This window comes from Triticum dicoccoides, chromosome 6B, assembly GCF_002162155.2.
Source record: "Triticum dicoccoides isolate Atlit2015 ecotype Zavitan chromosome 6B, WEW_v2.0, whole genome shotgun sequence".
Classification (NCBI taxonomy): Eukaryota; Viridiplantae; Streptophyta; class Magnoliopsida; order Poales; family Poaceae; genus Triticum; species Triticum dicoccoides.
This window is the reverse complement of record NC_041391.1, coordinates 136,782,258-136,799,418: the sequence shown is the minus strand read 5'-3', so window position 1 is coordinate 136,799,418 and position 17,161 is coordinate 136,782,258.

Below are 17,161 nucleotides of genomic sequence, written 5' to 3'. Positions count from 1 at the left end.
TCGACACCACTGCGCCCATGCTAACTCGACGCCCCTTGCGCCCGCGGCTCCACGGCGACTTCCTAGACACCGGTCACCTTGACTCAACATCGACCACGGCATTCTTCGCACGGATACCTCGACCACGGCTCCACCACCCATGCTCTCGGCTACATCGACAAACGACACAAAGGGCTACCGCCTTGCTTGAGCAACCTCGTCGGTTTTCACTCCAGCCATGACTTTCGTGATGCATCGGCCATTACGACTGTGGGGGTGTCCGTCGGCTTGCCTTCAGATTCTTCTCCAGTCCCATTGTCTGCGTCGCTACCATTGTGATTGCGGGGGGATGTTGAGTATAATATTTATTTAGGAAACATAGGATAGCGTAGGATTTGTTCCTGCCTTGACTTGTACTCCAAGATGACCATGTACTCCTATATATATGCCCATGAGGCTCAAGCAATACAACAAAACAACTATTCCACCAAAATCCCTCTCTCCTGTCTAACAGTTTGTACTTTTAACATAAAGTTTCAAATTTCTGCGAGGTCTATGGTCTTTGGGTGCAACCAATGAAAGATGACCGCTCAAGATTTTATCCAACCGATTTGGTAAGCATCAAGCAATATTTTTTCACGTAGACATGTTTTCTGTTTATGAATAATGGCATCATAGAGATTCACCATGCACACAGTTGATTAGAAATTTGTTAAATCTCAATCGATGGCTACCCGGATCCATCAAAGATGGCAACTCCATCCAGCTTCGTAAGTAATAAAATGGCCATTCGGATGTCCCCAAATTAAAAACTTCCAATAATCTCCCGTATCTGATTTCAGTAATTTTTGCATAAATTCTCGAGAAATACTTTCGTAATGGGTTTGGCTAGCTATCATCTAAGTCCTATACCATTTGATTTTACGTGAAGATTCGTGCAGGCTTTTGTCGGTGTATTGAACATGAGTGTTCATGCCCTGACGATACACAGACAGTTGCAACCTTCTTGATGGCAAGGGCTTGTCGGAGGGTGGCTTCCTAAAACACTCAAGACTTGGTAATTAAAACCATGAAGAAGACCTCCAGGTAGGTCATCGAGAAGTACTAAAGAAATACTGAAGATGAAGATTCAAATAGTCGACGAGCAAGACACTGGCAAAGCTACGCACCAGCAAGGCTTCGAGCCGGCAAACTCCCCTCCACCGCTCTACCATGGCAATTGATAAGAGTCAACTGACAGGTGTCAAGCGGGCAGACGGTTAGGTGAAGCTTGTCGGGGCACCTGACTGTGTGGAATGGGAACGCGACACGCGGGGAAGTTCGACTGATGCGGCAAACAGGAGGGCGATTCCTGTCCTGCCTGGCTCGCTGTCTACCTCGGATCGGGAGCCGGTTGACGCTATTCAGGCTGGATCTTCTATGGCGGGTCTCTCTACTATAGAATCTGCTATATCAGGATCCTCTGCGCATGCGTCTACAACAATTGTTCCCGCACTTCCTCGCCGCCATACAAGGTCTCAATCAGGTATTGTCAAGGAAAAAAATACAATGATCTGCTGGTGAACCAACTCACTTGCATGATGCTCTTGCTGAAAAGGATTGGAAGGAAGCTATGGATAGTGAATATAATGCACTTATGAAAAATAAGACTTGGCATTTAGTACAACCAAAGCATGGCAACAATATTATTGATTGTAAATGGGTGTACAAGATAAAGAGGAAATCTGATGAAAGCATAGACAGATACAAGGCTAGATTAGTTGCCAAAGGGTTTAAACAGAGGTTTGGAATTGATTATGAAGATACTTTTAGTCCTATTGTTAAGTCAGCTACTATTCGACTTGTATTGTCTATTGCTATTTTCAGAGGTTGGAGCCTAAGACAGCTAGATGTTCGGAATGCGTTTCTACATGGTGTTCTTGAGGAAGAAGTGTTCATGCGGCAACCACCAGGATATGAGGATCACAACACACCACACTATGTCTGTAAGTTGAATAAAGCCTTGTATGGTCTGAAACAGGCCCCAAGAGCTTGGTGTTCCAGATTGAGCATGTAGTTACAACAACTTGGGTCCACACCATCCAAGGCAGATACTTCATTGTTCTTTTACAATAAAGGCAATGTCACTATTTTTGTGCTTGTTTATGTTGATGATATAATTGTTGCCAGCTCAAGTTCAGATGCCACTACTTGCTTGCTTAAGGATCTAAAGCCGGAATTTGCTCTCAAGGACTTGGGTGATCTTCACTATTTTCTTGACATAAAGGTAAAGCAAATTAAAGATGGCATACTTCTCACACAAGAAAAATACACCACTGATATTCTCAGAAGAGTAGGATTGGAAAATTGCAAGCCAGTAAGTACACCAATCTCTACCTCAGAGAAGCTTGTCGTTGAAAGTGGAGAAGCTCTTGGCCCGAGGATGCAATAGATTATAGAAGTATTGTAGGTGCTTTACAGTATTTGACACCTACACGTCCTGACATTTCTTATTCAATTAACAAGGTATGTCAATATTTACATGCACCTAGCACTACTCATTGGACTGCAGTTAAGAGAATTTTGAGGTATCTCAAGTTTTCAGAAGGACTTGGACTTCAAATTACCAGGTCCTCCCCTCTGCTTATCACTACATATTCTGACGCAATCTGGGCAGAGTGTGCTGATGATAGAATATCTTCATGTGGTTTTGCTTTGTTTCTGGGAACAAATCTTGTGTAACGGAGTGCAAGAAAACAACCTACAATCTCAAGGTTGAGCATTGAGGCTGAATATAAAGCTTTGATAAATGCCACAGCTGAAGTAATGTGGATACAAACTGCTTTATGAGCTTGGAATTAAAGCTCCACAAGCTGTGAGATTACGGTGTGATAATATTGGTACAACCTATCTTTCAGCCAATCCTATTTTCCATCCACGCACAAAGCACATTGAAGTTGATTTCTATTTTGTAAGGGAAAGAGTGGCTCGAAAGCTGCTTGATACGATTCATACCTACAGGAGATCAACTCGCCGATGGCTTCACAAAACCTCTCACATGAGGAGGTTGGATGAGTTTAAGTACAATCTCAACCTTGGCAATATTTCTTAAGGTTTAGATTAGGGGGGGGGGGAGGGGTAGAATAAGTTTTATAGGGATAAGAAAGTAGTTTAGATTGTAATCCTTCTCTCTATCCCTTCTTCTATTCTGTCTCTCCACCGACCCCTCCATGCAACGATCGTGATCGATCTCCTTCTTGTAAGCCACGACAACTCTCCAATATATAGCAATGCGTCTGGAGCAAAGGGTTCTACACCTCCCATATCAATTTACAGCCAGATCTAACGTCCATCCTCCTCCTCCTCCTTCAAGTTCAAGCACCCGCTGATCAGCGTCCTCTTTTAGCTCACCTTCCAGGTTACAAAGTCTGACTCCTCTCTATGCAAATGCTAGTTTACAACATGTGAAGAATTCCCTTGTAAAATACTGGTGTCCTCCTTGGACAAGTAAAATACACTGGTGTTGTTTTTACATGTGTAACAAATTGCATTGCTTCCAATTGGGGCCTCATTCATGGATGGACATGATGATCTCTGCAAAGTCAGGAGAGTTGGTTGGGGCTGAGCTTTTTTTTTTGAAACGGAACACACTTGCATTCCTCTTACATATCAATGATGGGCTGGTCACCAGCTACAAGGTTCAGTACAAACTCTGGGAGATGCCCCAGGCAAGTGACACATGCATCGGAAGTTAAACTAGTACCAAAGGCCGCCAAATTATGTGCCACCAGATTACATGCTCGAGGGCAGTTTACAACACACACATAAGAAAACCCTACATGTGATACTTAATCTCTCTAAATATGGCCCCTAGTGCAGACAAATCATATTCTTTAGTAGTTACTGCCTTCCTTAACTGAACTGAATATGTCTCTAGCATTACTCTGTCACAACCCATTTGGCCTGCAATATTTATATCATATAACATAGCCATTGCTTCAGATTGTAAAACACCGGCCACCCATACCAATTTGCCTGCGCCTGCAGTTAGGGCTTCACCTTTGTCATTTATAATAACAAAGCCCCATCCTCCATCGTTAGAAATCCTGTTGAAAGCTGCATCTGTGTTAATCTTGAGAATTCCAGCCGGTGGTCTTGACCATTTGTGTTTTGATTGCTGAACTAGTCCCTTTCCTTCATTTGCCTTCATGATAATCAAAAAATAGTAGTCAATAGAAGAGCAGATTTCATTGGATGGTTTTACAACATTCCCTTTATTTGCATTGTTTCTTTCATGCCACCAACACTGCGTTCTTAGCTTAATTTCCTCTTGTAATTTAAAGATTTCTTCTAAGAAGTTCAAAGCACTAACACAAGAAACTAGTTGCAGCCTGACATGCTCAAGGAGAGCCATTCTCCACACTTCTTTAACTTTCTTGCACTTGATAAAACAGTGTCCCCCATCCTCATCCAATCTAAGACATAAAGGGCACCTAGTGTCTACTTCCATACCTCTGTTTTGTAGCTTTGTCTGTAGCGGTAAGCTATTTGTAGCCACGCACCATAGGAAATGAAGCACCTTATTTGAGAGAGGCATTTCCCATAATTTTCGCCAGTCAAATCCATCATCTCCTTCGGCTGCACTTGAAGTAGAAGTTAGACCTGAACTAGATTCCCGGGCTGCACAATCAATTGCAACTCGGTATGCAAATTTAACTGAAAATATACCTTTTTATCATAATGCCATGCCATGAAGTCCTCAATTTGGTTGGGGCTGAGCTGGCGACGAAGCGGTGTGAAACGATGCTTCGCCTAGCCTGACAATGAACAACGGTCATACCGGTCGGCCGGTCCGGCTCAACCAAAAACTCCTTGAGGCCCAACACATTTGGCATGGAACAACACGTGCACATTGCTTGCTTTCCTCCAAAAATAGAACACGTACTACACATTGCCATCCGAAACGGAATTCGCCATGCCTCAAGCCGTTAGAAAGAAAATCTTATGCTCAGTCTGAAAATACATTTAATCGCTTGCATCTTCAGTGCGATCCCCAACTGTCGAAATGAAAATCTTATGCTCGGTCTGAAAATATATTTAATCGCTTGCATCTTCAGTGCGATCCCCAACTGTCGAAATGTGTGTCGTCGCTAGGTGGTTCATAGACCTAGTTGTAATTTTTATTACCTCTTGTGTTCTCTGTACTGCCATGATTGATGAATATATTGGAAATTTCTCTCGCAAAAAAAAAAAAGAGTTTTGTGACGGTTATTTTTCACAGCCCAGATCTTGCCTCTCTGCCTGCCTGATGCTACTGGCACGTCCAGAATGGGTCTTCAGTGTGGTGGATCTTATGGGGAGCTCCTATTGGACGCCCACCTGCGCCCAACAGCAGTGCGACGCACAGGAGGCAACCCGACTGGCCGTCCCATTGGCGGATTGTAACAGCAGTGCGACACACAGTAGCGTCTGGTTACTGTAATGTTTGGCCAGCCCATTAATGTTTGGCCCGCGGGCATACTCGGCTCTCTCGTCAAGTGGCTCGTGTCGCTCGCTCGCGTCGCTGTTCCATGTACTTGTGTTTCTTTCAATTCTTTTATTTCTTCACCGGGTTTTCTTCGGTTTTCTCCATTTCTTTAAATTCATTTAATGGTTTGTTTCTTTTTTTCTCATTTTTTTCATTTTTACTCTTGGTTTTCTTCGTTTTTCTTTGTTTTGTTCTCCAGTTTCACTGTTTCCATTTTTTCCATTTGTTTCCTCCCGTTTTAAATTTCATTTTTGGTTGTATTTTCTTCTATTCCGTTTTTAAAGGTTTCCTTAGGTTTTTTTATTTTGGATTGGTTCTTTTTTGTTCAGCACATTTCAACATTTTTACAGTACACATTTAGCACTTTTGGCATACATCAAGAATATATTTTAAATACATGTTTAACATTTTCTAAATACATGCTTATGATTTTGAAAACTTATATTTTTATGTCGAATTTTTTCAAACACATTATACATTTCTGCATATATCTAAATTATATTTAAGTACATGTTTAACATATTCGAGTATTGGTTTTACAGTTTTTAATATATATTTTGATGTTCATTGTTTTCATACACACTGTAAATTTTTGTATGTATCAGGAGCATTTTTATACACATAATTAATATTTTTCAAATGCTTGATTAACATTTTTCAATACATGGTCAAAAACTTTTCTATACACATTTTAAGTGTTTTACAAGTGCTTGATTAATATTTTTCACATACAAGATTGACATTTTTTAATGCATGGTCATCATTTTTTACAATACACATTTTCAACATTTTCAAATGCTTGATTAATATTTTTCAGATACAAATATGATATGTTTAAGACATGGTCTACTTTTTTTGTAAACACATTTACCATTTTTCAAATGTTTGATTACTATTTCTAAAATACTTGCTTAACATTTTTGCTCAAATGCTTGATTAACATTTTTTAAATGTGTGATAAACTTTTTTCACACACATTATATATTTTGTGTATACATTTTTCGCAAACATCAAAAATATTTTCTTTATACAAGTTAATAGTTTAAATCATTGGTTTGCAATTTTTAAATGATTTACGTAAAAAATGTAATGTAGTTATTTAGAATATTTTGGAAATATAAACAGAAGTAAAAAAAAGAAAAAATAACAAAAAGTGAAGTAAAACAAAAAAATGAGGCCGTGGCACGATGCGAGAGCACGATGGGTCTTGCTATAAACGAGACATAGCGCTGCCTCAAAATAAAAGACATAGCGCTGCCCAGCACTCCGCTGTAGCGAGCGGCGAATAAGAACTCGGGCGCGCCTATGTCTCGCTTATAGTGAGACCTAGGGAACCCTCGCGTGAAGGGTCCACAGCCTTGTTTATTTTTCTTTCTATTATTACCTTTGTTTATAATTATTAATAAAATATTTTACAAAAATACTTTACATAAAATATTTGAAAAAAAGTTAACCATGTGTTTGAAAAATGTTAAATATGTATAGAAAAGTGCGTTTCATGTATATCAAAATTGTATACAAAAGAATACAATGTGTATGAGAAAAGATAGTCATGTATTTAAAAAATGTTAATTAAGCATTTGAAAATAAATTTTAAGGAAGTATTAGAAAAAATATTAAATGTGTATAGAAAAATATTGACCATGGTATTCAAAAAGAGGTTCATGTTCTATTTAAAATTTTAATCAATCATTTGAAATAATATTAGATGTGAATGAAAAAATGTTGACCATGTAATAAAAATTGTTAGTATTGTAATAAAAATTAAAAATTTTAATTTATCAAAATGTATTAGATATACCAAAACTATACAATTTGTACGGAAAAACATAGAAATAAAAAACAGAAGTTCTCAAAAAAACTTAATCATGTATTCCAAAAATGTTAAATGTGTATATAAAATATGTTTCTGATGTATGCGAAAAATGTCAGATGTGTACTGGAAAAAAACAAAACATGTTGAACAAAAAATAAAAGGGTTTTTATCATTTATGCAATAGTTGTATCCCACTACTCAGTTTTGCCATTAGAAGTTTCAACTACTCAAAAACGCTATCGATCCGTGAGATGTTTGCTAAAAAATGCCATTAGATATCTCAAATATGCCATCGTTCCGTTAGATGTTTGCTAAAAATGACATTAGACATTGTTATTTTCATGCCAAACCCCTTGACCATGTTATATGGCAAAAATAAGCCTAGACTCACATGTTAGTTCTCTCTATCTCACAATGATAAGTGTAGCCCCACTTGTCAGGAGTAAGCAAGTGAATAATTTTACAGGAAAATAAAAACACTGTTGGGATCAAGTGGGCCCCACACTTGATTGTAGTGAGATAGAGGAAGAGATGGCATGTTGGTCCATGGTATTTATGTCATTATAACATGGCAAAAAAGATTTGAGATCACAATAATGGTGTCCAGTGGCATTTTTGAGCATGTGCCTAACGAAGCGATGGCACTTTCGAGCAGTTGAAAATTCTAATAGCAAAACTGAGTAGTGGGACACAATTGATGAAATAAATGATAAAAACCCAAAATAAAAATGATTTAAATCAACAGAAAAAATAACAAAGCCAATCAAAACAAAAATACGGAGAAAACAAAACAAAGTAATATGAAAAACCCAAGGAAATAGTTCAAAATAACAGAAATAGAGAAAATCGAGATAGAAATAAAGAAACCCGATGAAAACCAAGAAAGAAACGAAGAAAACAAAGAAAGAAATAAAGAAAAAGAAAACACATTAAAACCTGGATGGAAACAAATATAACAAAGAAAAACATAAAAAACCGAATAAGAGAAAGAAAAGAAGAAAAACAAATGAAGAAAACAGAAAAAAGAAAAATGAAGAAAACAGTAAAAACAAAGAAAGGCAATGAAGAAATAGAGGGAAAAGAGAATAAAAGAGAATGCAATAAGAAACAGAGAAAAAAAGAATAAAACTTATGGATAAAAATAAAGAAAAACATTAAACCAAGAAAACCAGTGAAGAAACACAAGAAAAAAATCGGGATGAATGAATGCCAGCGAGCGAAACAACGAACTCCATTGAAACCAGCGAACGAGAAAAAAAATGAAAATTATCCGGCCATGTAGCAACAGACAGATGGGGTGTAAAAGCTTCAGCGAGACGTATGGGAATGGGGGTATATCAGATGATACCACCTCTTGTATGCTCCCACGATACCGATTTCAAAAATTAAAATTTGAATGTTGCAATTTTTTTTGAAAAAATTGATGGATGTTCACAACACATATGTCTACAAGGCGTAAAAAATTCAGAGTAAACAGTGAGAAACAAAAAAGTGAAAACCGGAGATAGTGTAGTTTTTTATACTATTCATGCATTTTGTCATTATTGACACTATTATGCTGATTTTTTCTTATTTTTCTCTTTGTGTACTTTGAATTTTGATATGAATTTTTTAGGGATTGTAGACACATGTGTGGTAAACATGCATAAAAAAATCCAGAATTTTTTGGAACATTTAAATTTGACTTTGAAATTGGTATCATGGGAACATACAAGTCATGGTATCACCTGATATATACCCGTATGGTAGTCTCGCTATAAGCGAGATATAACATCTGCGTGACAATTTGCAATCTTATTCCCACGGAATAATGAGTCTGGGCGCTGCGCTGGTGCATGGGTCGACCCATTTGGCGGTAAGCTTCCCGTCTTTTTTGTGTGGTGTCTCGTTTCTGCTGTTTTTTTATATATCTTTGTTTCATATTTTTGTTTGTCATTTTTCTTTATATCTTTATTTTCCAAATTCGTCTATATTTTTTCAAATTACTGGCATAATTCACACTTGTTAATTCGAAAAATATTTTTGAACCCGTGCATATTATTAAAAATTCACATTAACATATTCTGAATCTATGAACAGGTTATAAAACATGAACATTTTAAATTCACAAAAATTTAATGAATTTTCTGATTTTTTGTCATTTTAATAAAAGATCGTGAATAATTTTGAAATCAGGAACTTGAATTGAATTAGCTAACTTTTTTAGATTTTGGTAAATATTTTTGAATTAAAAATTATGTTTTCAAATTTAGAACATTTTTTATATTCATTGTAGAATAAAATTAATGACTATGTTTTCAAACTCGTGAACTTTTATGATGTCCAAGAACATTTTTCCAATTTTGTGAACATTGTTTTTTTAATAAAACAATGTTTTATCGTAATGTAGAATACTTTAATTGTCCTCGGCTTTTAAAGTTATCTTTTGTTTCTGTTTTTTCTTTCTCCGTATGGGGTGGGGTTGAACTTAGCCGACCGGCCAACCAACTAAAGTGAGATCCCATAGTGTTTACTCGCCCTCACGCGCCCTATGCGAGCAAGTGCAATCCTTCAGTGCTTTGCTTTCATCTTGTTTTTTACATACAACAGTACAACCGGTATCATAACTTTTCTCAATTCCCTAAAAACACACACTAATATTTTATAAAATAAGGTCCCTATATGATGCCATCACCAATATAGAACTGAAATTGAAAATATAAATTATTTATTATATAAATTGTATAGTTGTAAAATATTTAGTAAGTATAGTAGCAGAATAGAGTGGAAAGGACTTGACTATTTTCGCCTCATGGTTTCATGTTGATGTGCATATTTAGTTATAATATGATTCAATCAACAATGTACTTCATACATCGCAACCATATCGTTCTTACTAAAATTCGCAGCAATAGAGATAATGAATAATTCCTGTACATCACGAAAAGAAAACCAGTAGGCTAACCTTTAAGCTTCACGATAGAAGGCAGTAGCCTTTAAATGTGTTTTGCGTCAGAATATATGTGTGATGATGGTCCGAGTGTACAGACATCTACGTGTTACATCTTGTACTTGGTACCTTTTTTTTTTACAGAAATTAAGCATTTGACACGTCACCAGATAAAGTGGGCAACAAGATTGTAGTAAGGAGAGGCATCTAAAGGAGGCACACAAAGTCTGAAAGGTGCAACCACATAACTGACATCAGGAGAAAAGAATCCAAACAAGGCAGAAAAGATGACCCACCAAGCTGGTAGTGGTGTCGTACCACAAAGCACACACGACACAAGGTGATCAAGCCGTAACTGAGCAAAGATTCTAAAGAAACACCCACACGTGACAAGACAACAAATTGATACTTGGAAAGAGTGAGTTGGTTGGACCGCTATTTCAGACCGGTGGAGGTAGGGTGAGATTTTTGGTATAGATTTTGATACCCCATTGTCAATGGCGGCGGTGACGCTGCCAACGATATACAACAAGTCCTTTCCGCTTCGTCCTTGTTGCAATGGTGCCTGGCATCATTGAAAGAGTGTGAAGCGTGGTGTGCCCTCAGATCTGGTTCTTCGGGTTAGGGTGTTCTTCTGCAGGTTTGTCTTGATGGCAAGGTCCTACAGGCAGACGGTGCGACTGTTTCTCTTGGTTCTCTGGTTGATGAAGGTTGGTCAGATTCGACCCGTCCAGTAGCGTATGAGAGTTGTGTTGCCCGACCCCATGTGGTCGGACCTGGGGTGTTTTACAATCTCTTGCGTTTCCTTCTTTGGCATGGCGATTTGCTACGCGGACCGATGTTGCCGACATCTTCTGGTCTACATCACCGACTTCCTGGCCGGTATATCTACGAACTCATACATTTTAGCAAGTTAGCTCCGTTGAGATCGAGGCCTAGAGACAACACCACTTGCTAGTGGATGCAGGCGGAAGAAGACTTCGACACCCAAGTAATTTGGATGCATTATATATTTTTTGTTAGAATTTTTTTGTAAGGGTATGTGCTATTCGATATATCGTCTTTGGTCCTTCTGTAGAGACATATAAACTGTGTGATGCACTGTGGTGACCTAGAAAATGCTAGTGCCTCGGTTGCGGCTAGTAGATAGGTTAGGGTTTTTAGTCCTCATAGGGCAGAGCTTGGACGGATGGCGGTGCTTCTTCTTCTAGCCGATCTCGCTCAAGTCTGTCCATCTGGACCGATTAGACAGATTTCGGGCATTGATTGCTGCCAGCTCCTCGGGGCGGCGAGGTTAGGGGTTCTCGTCATGCTTATGCGATGATGAGATTTGGTGCCAGGTTCTTTAGATGATTGAGGCTCCAGGGTGCCATTCCATATGGACTGTACGAAGACTTACTGACTGTCATCAACATGGCCAGGCTGGCTCATGTATGGGAGCGGTGGAAGTGGCACGTCGGTGGCTCATTCTAACGGTGGCAATAGTTGTTCGGTGGTCCAAAGACCTCGACGTAATTTTTATTATGTTTGGGGTGCTTTGTACTTGTGGTGAACCTTTATAATAGATCCGAGTTCTTTTCACAAAAAATGCACTATTCTATATCTTTCAAAGATGATTAATTGGGTTGATGTAGGATGGAACCCTAGGGGCAGATCTTTCACGAAATGGAGGAGATCCTGCGAAGAACACGAACAAAACGAGAGGGAAAACATGAGGGGAAACGAGAAGAAACAATCAAGTCAACAAGAACGATCACATGAGCTAGATCCATGAACATAAAGAGTGATATATGATTCAAACACAACAAAGGATGGTAGAAGAGGTGGTAGTTCTTCCCGATCCATGAGGAGACGGGGTCTTGAATCCACTAGGGGATCTTCCCTTGCGGGGTTTTGAATCCCTCGGGATGTTCTCACATGGAGGTCTTGAACTCCATGGGAGTGGTCTCTCTCTCTCTCAAGAGGAGGAGGAAGTGGATGAGCAAAGCTCTATCTCAAATGAGCTAATCCTTTGCTACCCCTAGATAGGAGGAGGGGGTATCCTATTTATAGACATAGTGCAATTGGGGGCGAAGTGAAGGGGTACATGGGCCTCGGGCCCGATCTCTGTGCACAGATAGGTACCGGACTTCCGTTGGGTTCCGGTTGTCCGGTGGCTCACGGTCGTCTGGAAGTCTTTGGACTTCCGTCATTTCCTCTCTGGACATGTGGCACCGGATATCCGGACGCTGTCGGTCGTCCGGTGGCTGATGGATGTTGGACGTCCGGTCTTGGTCCATCTTCCGGCCGCTGTAGGGTGCCTCGGCTGTAGTTGTTCAGGCGGGTGGAATCTCCAGGCGTCGGACGCCCGGAGATCGTCGGTCGTCCGGAGGTCTCGGATGTCCGAGAGCTGTAGCTTTTTGGCAGCTCTTCCTCTTGTTCCTCGTGCTTGGTGCCCTCACCTTCTTGTCCAATGCTCCTAGCTGATCCTTGGCCTTCCTCCTGGTTCCTGGACATGCATATCACACACATTTGAGGTAGTAGCCATGTCTCACAAGTAGAAAGTGAAGATTCGGAGAGGAGCGAGTTAACCTTGTGCCCAATGGTGTATGGTCGAGGTCTCAACGTATGTCCTCTTGGGGCTTGGAGAGTAGTCGAAGTGTACATGGGGATGACCGTGGGATGCTCTGCATCATCTCCCCCTCCCCCCCCTTGGGAAAGATCCGACCTCAGATCGTAAACCTCATCACCATGGAAATGGTTTTCATGGACGGACTTGTAGTTGGACGGAGTTGAAGACATGGAGCAATCCAAGTACTCTAAGGTGTCGCCGGAGTGGTATACATGCAAAAAGAGCAAACACAAATGACACTCGGAAATACAATGGTTAGCTCACACAAGGTGTCCATCAAATAAGCATGAGGTCGTCCGATGGAATTTTTCATGACAAGGCACAAGATGCTTATCCAAATGATGTAAAATGACATGTAAAGCATGCATGTTGTCAAATTCATTTGTTGTATGCACAAAGGTGTTGTGAATATGATTAATGCGACCATTGTGCAAAATCATGTCATAATGGGATGGTGTATCAAAAGCATGAGCATGATAATTTGTGTTCAATGTGATTATGTTATCATGCAATTGATGGTGGGAAATGTGATCGTTATGTATGAATATGCCATCAAGAAAGATCACAACAAATTTGCTAAGAAAGTGCACAAGCTCATATATCATGGATGACATAGAAATACAAGATGCAACAATGCAATCATAATGTGAGTCAGTCCATGTGTAAGATGAAAATTTGTTATGGGTGGTTTTGTACCATGGCTCAATGTCGTGGAATAAGTGGTGTTCCGATGGTGCTTCCAAAGTAGGTGCATCCACAAGGGTCGAGCACTCCTCAACTTGAAGGTCCATAGTGTCCATCTCGAATGTCGGTGCTCCATCCGATAGATCTATCATGTAGACAAGAAGAAGGAGACAACTATGAAAGAATGACCCATCCAATATGCATATTTGAGGATGGCTCAAAGGGAAGGAGTTCACCTTTAGGAATTTCTCGCAAATGTTGGTGTTGCACATCGTGTATGCCTTCACATAACCAATATGTCTCATGACGACACCGCCTTGTGAATCCTCCAAAACGAAAGAACATGAAAAACACTCGAAAAAACAAATGAAGTTAGCAGAAATGCAAAACCTATCATTCGTGTGGCGAAATACCCAACAAGTGTTTTCATCATTCTTATCATAAGAAAGTACAAGGGTGTAGGGCATGGTATGTAGGCATAAGATGCTAGTACAACCAAAAACATTAAGCTCAATGAAACAAGCACGCCTCACAAGTAAGATGTCCAAGTCTCCAAGATCAATAAGCGTAGCATGGTTGCACTCAATACATGTGAATATGAGAGATGCAGCTATTGGAGGCAAGGGACAATGATCAAGATAAATCAAGTGAGAGGCATGAACATATATGTCATCAACCCAATGAAATGAGTAAATATGTAACATGGGTGATGCAATAAGGCAAGCAATCCTAGTGATCAAGTCATAGAAGCTAGTAGTGCAAATATGCAACATACTAGAAGGAATCATGGCAATCATGTCATGTGTGCAAATAGTGGGCATGCATAATGCACATGACATAGCACAAGCATGAAAGCAAGATATGAGTAAAGTGTCATCATTGTATTGGCAAGAAGTCCTATGTAAATAGCAATGGAACATCATGACTCTCCCAACACAAGAATCAATAATAGCATAGGGCATGTTTTTGGGGAACGTAGCAGAAATTCAAAATTTTCCTACGTGTCACCAAGATCTATCTATGGAGAAACCAGCAACGAGGGGAAGGAGAATGCATCTACATACCCTTGTAGATCGCTAAGCGGAAGCGTTCAAGAGAACGGGGTTGAAGGAGTCGTACTTGTCGTGATCCAAATCACCGGAGATCCTAGTGCCGAACGGACGGCACCTCCGCGTTCAACACACGTACAACCCGGTGACGTCTCCCACACCTTGATCCAGCAAGGAGAGAGGGAGAGGTTGAGGAAGACTCCATCCAGCAGCAGCACAATGGCGTGGTGGTGATGGAGGAGCGTGGCAATCCTGCAGGGCTTCGCCAAGCATCTGCGGGAGAGGAGGAGGTGTCACGGGAGGGAGGGAGGCGCCAGGGCTTCAGGTGCGGCTGCCCTCCCTCCCCTCCACTATATATAGGGGCAAGGGAAAGGGGGGAGGCGCAGCCTTGCCCCTTCCTCCAAGGAAGGGGTGCGGCCAAGTGGGGGGGAGGAGTCCATCCTCCCCAAGGCACCTCGGAGGTGCCTTCCCCCTTGAGGACTCTCCCCTTTTTCTTATATCTTGGCGCATGGGCCTCTTGGGGCTGGTGCCCTTGGCCCATATAGGCCAAGGCGCACCCCCTACAGCCCATGTGCCCCCCCGGGGCAGGTGGACCCCTGGACCCCTTTCGGCACTCCCGGTACAATACCGATAAAGTGCGAAACCTTTCCGGCGATCAAAATAAGACTTCCCATATATAAATCTTTACCTCCGGACCATTCCGGAACTCTTCGTGACGTCCGGGATCTCATCCGGGACTCCGAACAACATTCGGTAACCACATACAAACTTCCTTTATAACCCTAGCGTCATCGAACCTTAAGTGTGTAGACCCTACGGGTTCGGGAACCATGCAGACATGACCGAGACGTTCTCCGGTCAATAACCAACAGCGGGATCTGGATACCCATGTTGGCTCCCACATGTTCCACGATGATCTCATCGGATGAACCATGATGTCAAGGACTCAATCGATCCCGTATACAATTCCCTTTGTCTAGCGGTATTATACTTGCCCGAGATTCGATCGTCGGTATACCGATACCTTGTTCAATCTCATTACCGTCAAGTCTCTTTACTCGTTCCGTAACACATCATCCCGTGATCAACCCCTTGGTCACATTGTGCACATTATGATGATGTCCTATCGAGTGGGCCCAGAGATACCTCTCCGTTTACACGGAGTGACAAATCCCAGTCTCGATTCGTGCCAACCCAACAGACACTTTCGGAGATACCTGTAGTGCACCTTTATAGCCACCCAGTTACGTTGTGACGTTTGGTACACCCAAAGCATTCCTACGGTATCCGGGAGTTGCACAATCTCATGGTCTAAGGAAATGATACTTGACATGAGAAAAGCTTTAGCATACGAACTACACGATCTCTATGCTAGGCTTAGGATTGGGTCTTGTCCATCACATCATTCTCCTAATGATGTGATCCCGTTATCAATGACATCCAATGTCCATGGTCAGGAAACCGTAACCATCTATTGATCAACGAGCTAGTCAACTAGAGGCTTACTAGGGACATGGTGTTGTCTATGTACCCACACATGTATCTGAGTTTCCTATCAATACAATTATAGCATGGATAATAAACGATTATCATGAACAAGGAAATATAATAATAACTAATTTATTATTGCCTCTAGGGCATATTTCCAACAGTCTCCCACTTGCACTAGAGTCAATAATCTAGTTCACATCGCCATGTGATTAACACTGACAGGTCACATCGCCATGTGACCAACATCCAAAGAGTTTACTAGTGTCATTAAACTAGTTCACATCATCATGTGATTAAGACTCAATGAGTTCTGGGGTTTGATCATGTTTTGCTTGTGAGAGAGGTTTTAGTCAACGGGTCTGCAATATTCAGATCCGTATGTACTTCGCAATTCTCTATGTCATATTGTAAATGCTGCTTCCACGCTCCACTTGGAGCTATTCCAAATGGTCGCTCCACTATACGTATCCGTTTTGCTACTCAGAGTCATTCGGATAGGTGTTAAAGCTTGCATCGTCGTAACCCTTTACGCCGAACTCTTTATCACCTCCATAATAGAGAAACATGTCCTTATTTACTCCAAGGACAATTTTGACCGCTGTCCAATGATCCATTCCTGGATCATTCTTGTACCCCTTGACTGACTCATGGCAAGGCACATTTCCGGTGCGGTACACAGCATATCATACTGTAGAGCCTACATCCAAAGCATAGGGGACGACCTTCGTCCTTTCTCTCTTTTCTGCCGTGGTCGAGCTTTAAGTCTTAACTTCATACCTTACATCTCAGGCAAGGACTCCTTCTTTGACTGATCCATCTTGAACACCTTCAAGATCATGTCAAGGTATATGCTCATTTGAAAGTATCATTAAGCGTTTTTGATCTATCCTCATAGATCTCGATGCTCAATGTTCAAGTAGCTTAATCCAGGTTTTCTATTGAAAAACAATTTTCAAATAACCCTATATGCTTTCCAGAAATTCTACATCATTTCTGATCAACAATATGTCAACAACATATACTCATCAGAAATTCTATAGTGCTCCCACTCACTTCTTTGGAAATACAAGTTTCTCATAAACTTTGTATAAACCCA